The sequence below is a fragment of the Ursus maritimus genome, unplaced genomic scaffold (genome assembly GCF_017311325.1).
Source record: "Ursus maritimus isolate PB19 unplaced genomic scaffold, ASM1731132v1 scaffold_25, whole genome shotgun sequence".
NCBI classification, from domain to species: domain Eukaryota; kingdom Metazoa; phylum Chordata; class Mammalia; order Carnivora; family Ursidae; genus Ursus; species Ursus maritimus.
The window spans coordinates 20,354,587-20,363,964 of record NW_024425008.1 but is presented as its reverse complement, the minus strand read 5'-3'; positions in this window follow the sequence as shown (position 1 = coordinate 20,363,964).

Genomic DNA, 9,378 nt, shown 5'->3' with positions numbered 1-9,378 from the left:
CCCATACTGAATATTAAACATGTAAATGGGCTAATCAATAGGAGGTCGTGGGATAGGGCTAGTCTGAAAGCATTGACATGAGCATCATACCCTAACTCATCTAGAATGGATAAGCAGAGACAAGAACAGACATCTACCTTATTAGAGGCTGTTGGATAGTAGACATAGGCAATGTTATTTCAAGTAAAAGGAGCAGAGGTCGTGTTTTGCCAGTACCTTGCAAACTCATACTACTGTGAAACAACAGCAACAAATTGATTATTTCCATGTGACAGAAAAATATAATTGGGATACTAACCAAAAATTTCCTCAAGTATTCTCTTTTCCCACTTGGTCCTTCTCCCACCTCTATTTCAGCCAGCTAAGCTGTTCTGCGCTTATAGCCTCAGAGAAGGTATGTGACCACAGGAAGCAGAAAGGGAGAAGAAGAGGAGGAGAAAAAGAAGAAAAAGTTTTCTCATCCTGGCTTGTGAGCATTAAGCATCTATATTCTCAGATAAGACTGACCACATAACTTGTGGGGCCCCATGCAAAATGAAAATGTCAGGCCCTGTTCAAAACTGATTCAGATTGTCAAAATGGTGTACGCAGAGCCTTAAACCAAGAACAGGGCCCTGTGAAATTGCACAGATCACCAGTGGAACAGAATCGAGAGTCCAGAAAGAAACCCACGATTATGGTCAATTAATCCATGCCAAAGGAGGCAAGAACATACAATGGGGAAAAGACAGTCTTTTCAATAGTGGTCCTGGGAAAACTGGACAGCTACATGCCAAAGAATGAAACTGGACCGCTTTCTACCACCACACCAAAAACAAACTCAAAATAGATTAAAGACCTAAATGTGAGACCTGAAACCATACACATCCTGAAAGAGAACACAAGCATTTCTCTGGCATTGGCCATTGCAACATTCTTCTAGGTATGTCTGGTAGGACAAAGGAAACAAAGGCAAAAATAAACTATTGGGACTACATCAAAAATAAAAAGCTCTTTCACAGTGAAGGAAACCATCAACAAAACAAACCAACCTACTGAATGGGAAAAGATATTTGCAAATGACATATCTGAAAAGGGGTTAACACATAAAATATATTTTAAAAAAACATACAAATCAACACCACAAAACCTCCAAACAATCTGATTTAAAAATGAGCAGAAGAGCTGAATAGATACTTTTCCAAAGAAGATATACAGATGGCCAACAGACACATGAGAAAATGTTAAACATCACTAATCATCAGGGAAATGCAAATCAAAACCACAATGAGATATCACCTTATATCTGTCAGAATAGCTAAAATAAAAAAAGACAAGAAATAGCAAGTGTTGGTGATGATGTGGGAAAAAAGGAACCGTCTTGCACTGTTGGTGGGAATGTAAATTGGTAGAGCCACCAAGAAAACAGTATGGAGGTTCTTTCAAAAATTAAAAATAGAAATTCCAGGTGATCCAATAATTCTACTACTGGATATGTTACACAAAGAAAATGAAAATACTAATTCAAAAAGACATGTGCACTCCTATGTTTATTGCAGCATTATTTACAATAGCCAAGATATAGAAGAACATAGGTGTCCAGCAATAGATGAATGGATAAGGAAGATGTGGTATATATAATATGATCATGTCATTTATGACAACTTGGAGGGACCTAGAGGGTATTATGCTGAGGGAACTAAGTCAGATTGAGGAAGAAAAATATCATATGATTTCACTGATGATTGCCAGAAGTGAGGAAGAGGGAGGATGAGCAAAATGGATGAAAGGGAGCAGGAGATATAGACTTCCAGTTAGGGATGAATAAGTCATGAGAATAAAAGGCACAGCATAAAGAATATAGTCAATGACACTATAATAGCGTTATATGGTGACAAACAGTAGCTACACTTGTGAACATAGCATACCATATAAACTTCTTGAGTCACTATATTGTACACCTGAAACTAATGTAACATTTTGTGTCAACTATACACAATTTTTTTAAAAAACTGCACATCACAAACCCATGAAGCCAATCTTGCTCTCAGAAAGGAGTTGGGCCAATGTTTATAAGCTAAAGATTTGGAAGAAAATATCATGAACAAGAGCAGTCCCCCAAAATAAAAGTGATTCCTGATGGGGAACTGTGATAAGACCCAGAAAAGAGAGTTCTCGAATGGGAGTTTGGGGGACAGATGTGAAAGTGTTGAAGGAAAGCTCATGTCCATAGAATGCCCAGCCTCCACTCAAGACTCAAGCTAGTACTATTCATAGCCTGAACCTAGCCATCCTGCCCATTGGCATTAAGAGAGAATGTCCCTTCAAAAGCAGCCTGCGTTTTGTCTAATGATTGTCCAGCACAGTAATGACCATCAGTAGCATTCGACTTTGCTTGGTTCCATCTAGCCACCACAGATGGGCAAGCTCCCATGTAATATCACAGGACAATTATAAATCATAAGAAGGAAGATGAAACACAAAAATGGGATGCTAGGGTGAGGTAAAGGAGAAATCTCCAACATCCTGAATGGTTAGGACTGAATGAAACTACTCAAAATTCTCTCTGAACAAAGACAATGATGAAAGCCACTCTCTTTATGCCAGCACAAAGTGATCATAAATGGTTCTTGACCTTTTCTGCAATCAAGTTTTCAAGATAACTGCAAGTCTGAGAAGAGTCAAAATAAGAGAAGATATTCCAAAGATGGCAATGCCCACTTCTGAAAGAATTATCATCAACCATTCATTGTGTAGAAGTGCTGTTGATCCCATAAAGTTCTTTTAAGTCACACATTTACTAATTGTAAGCATTTGTCATTGTCAGGAGTATCATGTATAAAAAATCACAGCATTTTGTATGCATTCAGGTCAAAATGAACAACTACTAATGTACGAACCCAAAATTATAAAACATTTTCATCAAAGCTAAGTAATACAGCCTTGCTCTACTTTAATAGACAACTTTGGGAAAAAAGAGGAATTCACACTAAACACTCTTTTCTGAAATTTGGACCATGTTAATGGTTCTTCTACCAGAAAAAAATATGTAATGTCCTATAGTCATTCTCATTCATCTGTTATATTTAAAAGGTTTTTTTGTGGTCCATATATACAATGGAATATTACTCAGCTATCAGAAAGAACGAATTCTCAACATTTGCTGCAACATGGACGGCACTGGAGGAGATAATGCTAAGTGAAATAAGTCAAGCAGAGAAAGACAATTATCATATGATTTCTCTCATCTATGGAACATAACTAGGATGATCGGTAGGGGAAGAAAGGGATAAAGAAAGGGGGGGTGATCAGAAGGGGGAATGAAACATGAGAGACTATGGACTATGAGAAACAAACTGAGGGCCAAAGAGGGGAGGGGAGTGGGGGAATGGGACAGACCGGTGATGGGTAGTAAGGAGGGCACGTATTGCATGGTGCACTGGGTGTTATACACAACTAATGAATCATCGAACTTTACATCAGAAACCGGGGACGTACTGTATGGTGACTAACATAATATAATAAAAAATCATTAAAAAATAAAAAAAATTTTAAAAAAGGATTTTTGTGTGTTTTTAATGGATCTGAATGCTAACACTTCTCTCTTTACTTAAAGTGGTTCATCTTCTCATCCCATGTGTTCATTTGCCCTAGTTTAAAAGTTATGCTAAGGAAAGAAAATTGTTTTATTGATTATCATAGCAATTTGTTGAGCAGGCTGTTAGAACATGGTTATCCTGAAGCCTTGTTCCAATTTACTGAATTGAAACCAGTAGACATAGGAGATTTTACCTGCATTATAATTGCCGCCAAGCCAATTTCATGCAGTCAAAACCCTGATTAAAATGTTACAGATCTCAGCATACCAGTTCTGTTCCTGGCAGAGACCAGATTTACCCTCCCACCAGAATCAAACAAACAAACAAAAAAAGCAGGTAAAATATACAAAGCAATGCTTTTTAAGATGGTAAACATCAAACAAAAAAGGGCAATGATCCCTGAGAGACAGGAAACAATTAAGATTAGCTTTAGGATTGCCAGAAGTTACTGCCTTGAATTTCCAGGATGTGGTACCAGGAGAAGGAAGCCAGGCAGAGCCCAGTGCATGCTCTAACTTGAGGAAACAGAGCTGAGAATCTGAAAAGCCCAATGTAACTGGAGTCTGCTGGACAAAAACTGGAGAGAAGAGAGCTACATAGAGAGAAAACTCCAGAGAACCAAGAAGGGTCTCTGTGGAGTATATTACAGAGCACACATCTTCACATGCAGGTGAAGAAACCGAAGCTAGAGAAAGCATCTAATAAGATTGGAGGGGAAAGTGTCTGTTACACAGGACCAGGAATAGTGACTATTCCCAACAGCTGGACTGAAACGCTTCATTATTCATGGACCATTAGGTAGACTACTCAGAAAAGTCTTGGCTCAGGAATGGGGAATATCTAGCGAAAGATCAAATGTTACTCTGGTCCCACCTAACAAAACCTTGAAAGCAAGTTCCAAAAATTTCAAACTGTTTCCAAGTAATTTAACCATACCTGGCAACAAATATCAAGAATATTTATATGAAGGCAAAGACTCCAGCACCAAAAGAGGTAAAATTTACAATATCTACTATCCAAACAAAGATTATCAGGCATGCCAAGAAGAAGGAAAATGCAACCTTTTTTAAAGAGAAAAATAAACCAATCTAAACTGACCCAGAGCTAACAAAAATGTTAGAATTACTAAACAAGGACATTTTTCGGGATTGAGTTGCGTCCCTCAGAAATATATCTTGAAGTTTTAATACCCAGTACTTGTGAATGTGACCTTATTTAGAAATAGGGTCTTTGTAGATATTCAAGTTAAATTGAAGGTTATGATACTGGATTGGGGCTCACCCTAATCCAATGACTGGTGTCCTTATATGAAGAGGGAACTTTGGTCATAGAGACACACAGAGAGAACATCTTATGATGACAGAGGGGAGACTGGAGTGACGGAAGCCAAGGGACATCAAGGAATGTTGCCAACCATCAGAAGCGAGAAGCAGTAAGGAAGCGTCCTCACCTAGAACCTTCCATAGATCATGTACCTGACAACACCTTGATTTTGGACTTCTATCCTCCAAGACTAGGAGGGACTTATTTTTCTGTTGTTGTAAGCCATCAGGTTTGTGATACTTTGTTACAGCACTAAACAAATACTGGCATCAAGATAGTTATTATGTTTTATATGTTCAAGAAGTTACATAGAGACAGGGAAAATATGAAAAAGGCTTAATTTGAAATTCTAGATATGAAAACTTCACTTGAGATGAAATTTATGCTGATAGGATTATTGGTAGATCAACTATTTCAGAGGAGAATAAAAAGAATTTGAAGACACAGCAAAAGAAACTATCCAAAATGAAAAAGAGAGAAAAAGAAAATTTTAATGAAAAAAATATCAATGAGCTCTTTGTGAGACAACTTTAATCAGCCTAAAATAAGTATAATAATCAGAATCCTTAAAAAAGTGGGGGCGCCTGGGTGGCGGTTAAGTGTCTGCCTTCGGCTCAGGACATGATCCCGGCGTTATGGGATCGAGCCCCACATCAGTCTCCTCCGCTAGGAGCCTGCTTCTTCCTCTCCCACTCCCCCTGCTTGTGTTCCCTCTCTCGCTGGCTGTCTCTATCTCTGTCGAATAAATAAATAAAATCTTAAAAAAAAAAAAGAATCCTTAAAAAAGTGGAGAGAGATAAGGGGATAGAAAAAATATAGAGAGAAATAATGGCTAAAAAATTTCCAAATCAGATGAAAACCATAAATATACAAATTCAAAAATCTCAAAATACTGCACAAGAAATGTGAAGAAAAATACATCAAGGTACATGGTAATCAACCAGTGATAACGAAAGTCTTAAAAGCAGACTGAGGGAGGGAAAAAAAGTGGGTTACAAAAGAACACAGAAAATTATAACAGAATATGCATTCTTGGAAACAATGCAATCAACAAAACAATGGAGCAGTATTTTTAAAATACTGAAAGAGAAAAATACTGTCAATCTTCAATTCTATGTGCAGCAATGATATACTTAAAAAAATGAAGGCAAGATTAATACTTTTTCAAACACACAAAAGCTGAAATCATTCATCGCCAGAAGATCTGTACTACAAAAAATATTAATGAAAGTCTTTTCTTATGATTTAAATTCCTTTAAAAGACAATTGACTATGGGGCGGGGGCACCTGGGTGGCTCAGTTGGTTAAGCAGCTAAGCATGTCTGCCTTTGGCTCAGGTCATAATCCTGGGATTGAGCCCCTTTGTTGGGCTCCCTGCTCAGGAGGGAATCTGCTTCTCCCTCTGCCCCGCCTCTCCTCCTCCCTCGGGTGTACATGCTCTCTCTCTCTTTCTCTCTCAAATAAATAAAATCTTTTAAAAAAGATAATTGTTATCTCAACAAATAACAATGTATTATGGGGTTTATAACTTATGTGTTGGTAAAATGCATGGCAACAGAAGCAAAAGGCTCTAGGCGGGAAAAAATGAAGTCAAGTTCTTAGATCATACATAAAGTGGTGTATTGTCAACTGAAGGTACACTATACTAACTTAAAGATGCATACTCTAAACCCTAAAACAACTGCTATAGTAACCAGACAAAGAGTTATAGGTGAGACAACAAAGAAGATAAAATGGAATGATGAAAGTTCCTGGATAATGCAAAAGGAGTTTAAAAAAAAAAAGGAGAAAAAGATCAAAAAACAGGTGAGACAAACAGAAAACTAGAAGCAAGATTATGGACTTAAACTTATTATCACTAATGACTTCATATATAAATAATCTACACAAGCAAAACAAAAGGTAGAGATTGTCAGGTCGAAAGCAAACCTAACTCTATGGTATGTATAAGAAACGCACTTCAAATATAAAGACATAAAGAGGTTGAAAAATAAGTATAGAAAAACAATAGCATGGCAACACTAATCAAAAGAAAGTTGTATTGGCTCTATCAATAAGCAGATTAAAGAACAAAGGGTATCACAAAAAATAAAGAAGTCCATTTAATAATGATAAAGACATCAATCCACCAAGAAAATAACAGAGTTCTTAAACATTTACGTACCTAACATCAGAATGTCAAAATACACAAAGCAAAAACTGACAGAAATGCAAGAGAAAAAAAGATAAATCCCCAAAGTAGCAAAAAATTTCAGTACCCACATCTCATAATTGACATAATAAGTAGATAAATCATAAAAAATATATAAGACTTGAACATTATCAACAATTTGACCTATTGACAGTTACAGAATACAGGCCTTGACGAGAGCAGAATGCACATATTTTTCTAAATGTACACTGATCATTTATCAAAACAGACCACATTATGAGTCACTAAATTTAAATGTTTTCAAGTCATAAAAACTATATTCTTTCTCTAAATGGAATATTTTTAGAAATCAGTAACAGAACAATATCAGGAAAACCCCCATATATTTGGAAATTCACACACTTCTAAATAACCCATGAATCAAAGAAGACATTTTTAAAAATTAGGAAGTATTTTAAGCTGAAGGAAAATAAATTTACAAGATCTCAAAACTTATGAGATGTCTCTAAAGTAGTACTTATAGGGAAATACATAGCACAATATATTTATACTATTATCAAAGAGAAAAGGTCTCAAATCAATGCCTCCAGCCTTCAACTTAAAAAACTAAGAAGGACAGGGGCCCCTAGGTGTCTCAGTCCATTAAGCGTTTGACTCTTGATCTCATCTCAGGTCTTGATCTCAGGGTAGTGAATTCAGGCCCTGCATTGGGCTGCATGTTGGGCATAGAGCCTACCGAAAGAAAGAAAGAAAGAAAGAAAGAAAGAAAGAAAGAAAGAAAGAAAGAAAGAAAAGGAAGGGAAAAAAAAGAAAAGAAACTATGAAGGACAAATTCAACCCAATGGATGCAAAAAAAAAAAAAAGCAATAAAGATCAGAGCATATATCAATGAAATAGAACATAGAAAAACAATACAGAATCTATGAAACTAAATGCTGCTTCTTTGAGAACATTAATAAATTTTAAATTATTGACATAAATGTGTCCATAATATTCTCTTGTCATCCTCTTCATAGCTGTATACTATGTTCTAGTGTCAACTTTCTCATACCTGAGACTGGTACTTTGTGTTTTTTTTCTTTCTTTCCTGATTAGCACACCTAGAGCTTCTATTTTGTTGGGGGTGGGAGGGCAGAAAGAGAGGCAATAAATGAGTAAACTAATCAATAACAGTCACCACTGGTAAGTGGTTTGGTGACAGTGAAATGAGGTAATGCGATGGGCATAGTCACTAGATAGCATCTTCAGAGGAAATCTTCCTGAGGCAGTGATATTTAAAGCAAGATTTGAATAACGTGAAGATCAGGGTACAGATCGTTCGCAGCGTAGAGTTCCAGCCACAACAAATCCCAGAGGTGATAATAAACTTGTCTTGTTCCAGGTCCAGCAAAGTGATGGTAGGGGCTGGACCTTGAGAGGCAGGGATCAGCAAACTTTGGCTTTCAGGTCAAATCCTGCCCCAGGGCTGTTTTGGTACAGCTTACAAGCTAAGAATGGCTTTTATATTTGTAGAGGGTTGTGTAAAAAAAAGAGAAGGAGGAGGAGAAAATGTGACAAAGATCGTATGTGGCCCACAAAGCCCTAAAATATTTACTATATTATTCTTTACAGAAAGGGTTTACCAGCCCCTACAGCAGCCTTACCGGTTAGGCTAAAGAATTTATATATAATTTTCTTTCTTTTTTTTTTTTAATTTTGTAATCCTCCCTTTTTTTTTCAGAAGAGTATTCCGTTGTATGGATGTATCACTGTTCATTCATTACTTAGTCAATGAAATTTTGGGTTGTTTCTATTTTGGGGTGATTATTAAGAAAAGCTTGTAAACTTTGAAATATTTTAAGTGTACAGTGCAATAAATTTTAATAAACGTATACATCCACTTAACCTCTAGTCTAATTAAGATATAGAGCATTCCCATAACCCCTGTGAGTTCTTTCCCGTCTTTTTTCTGGTCTAGTCATTATTCGGATTTCCATCGCCTGTCCCTGTCCCAGAAGAACATATAAATGGAATCACACAGCATATGAGGAGCTGATATTCTCTTTAGTCCAAGGAGAATTTAGTAAGCAACTAAGGCTTCAAAGAGGGAAATTGGGACAATCTGATTTATATTTTAAATAACCTTTTGGCTACTGCGCAAAGACTCATAAGTAGACGGTAGCGTGCCACGTCCGTATTCTTTTTCTTCCCATCTCCGGGGGAAGTGGGGGCGAGAGGGGCAGAGTACGGCTCAATAAAATTCCTGGGCAGACCAGAATTGACTGGTCAGCTTCAAATCCCATGGCAAAGCTGGATTCAGAGTTCCGATGAGGACACAAAAGTGTT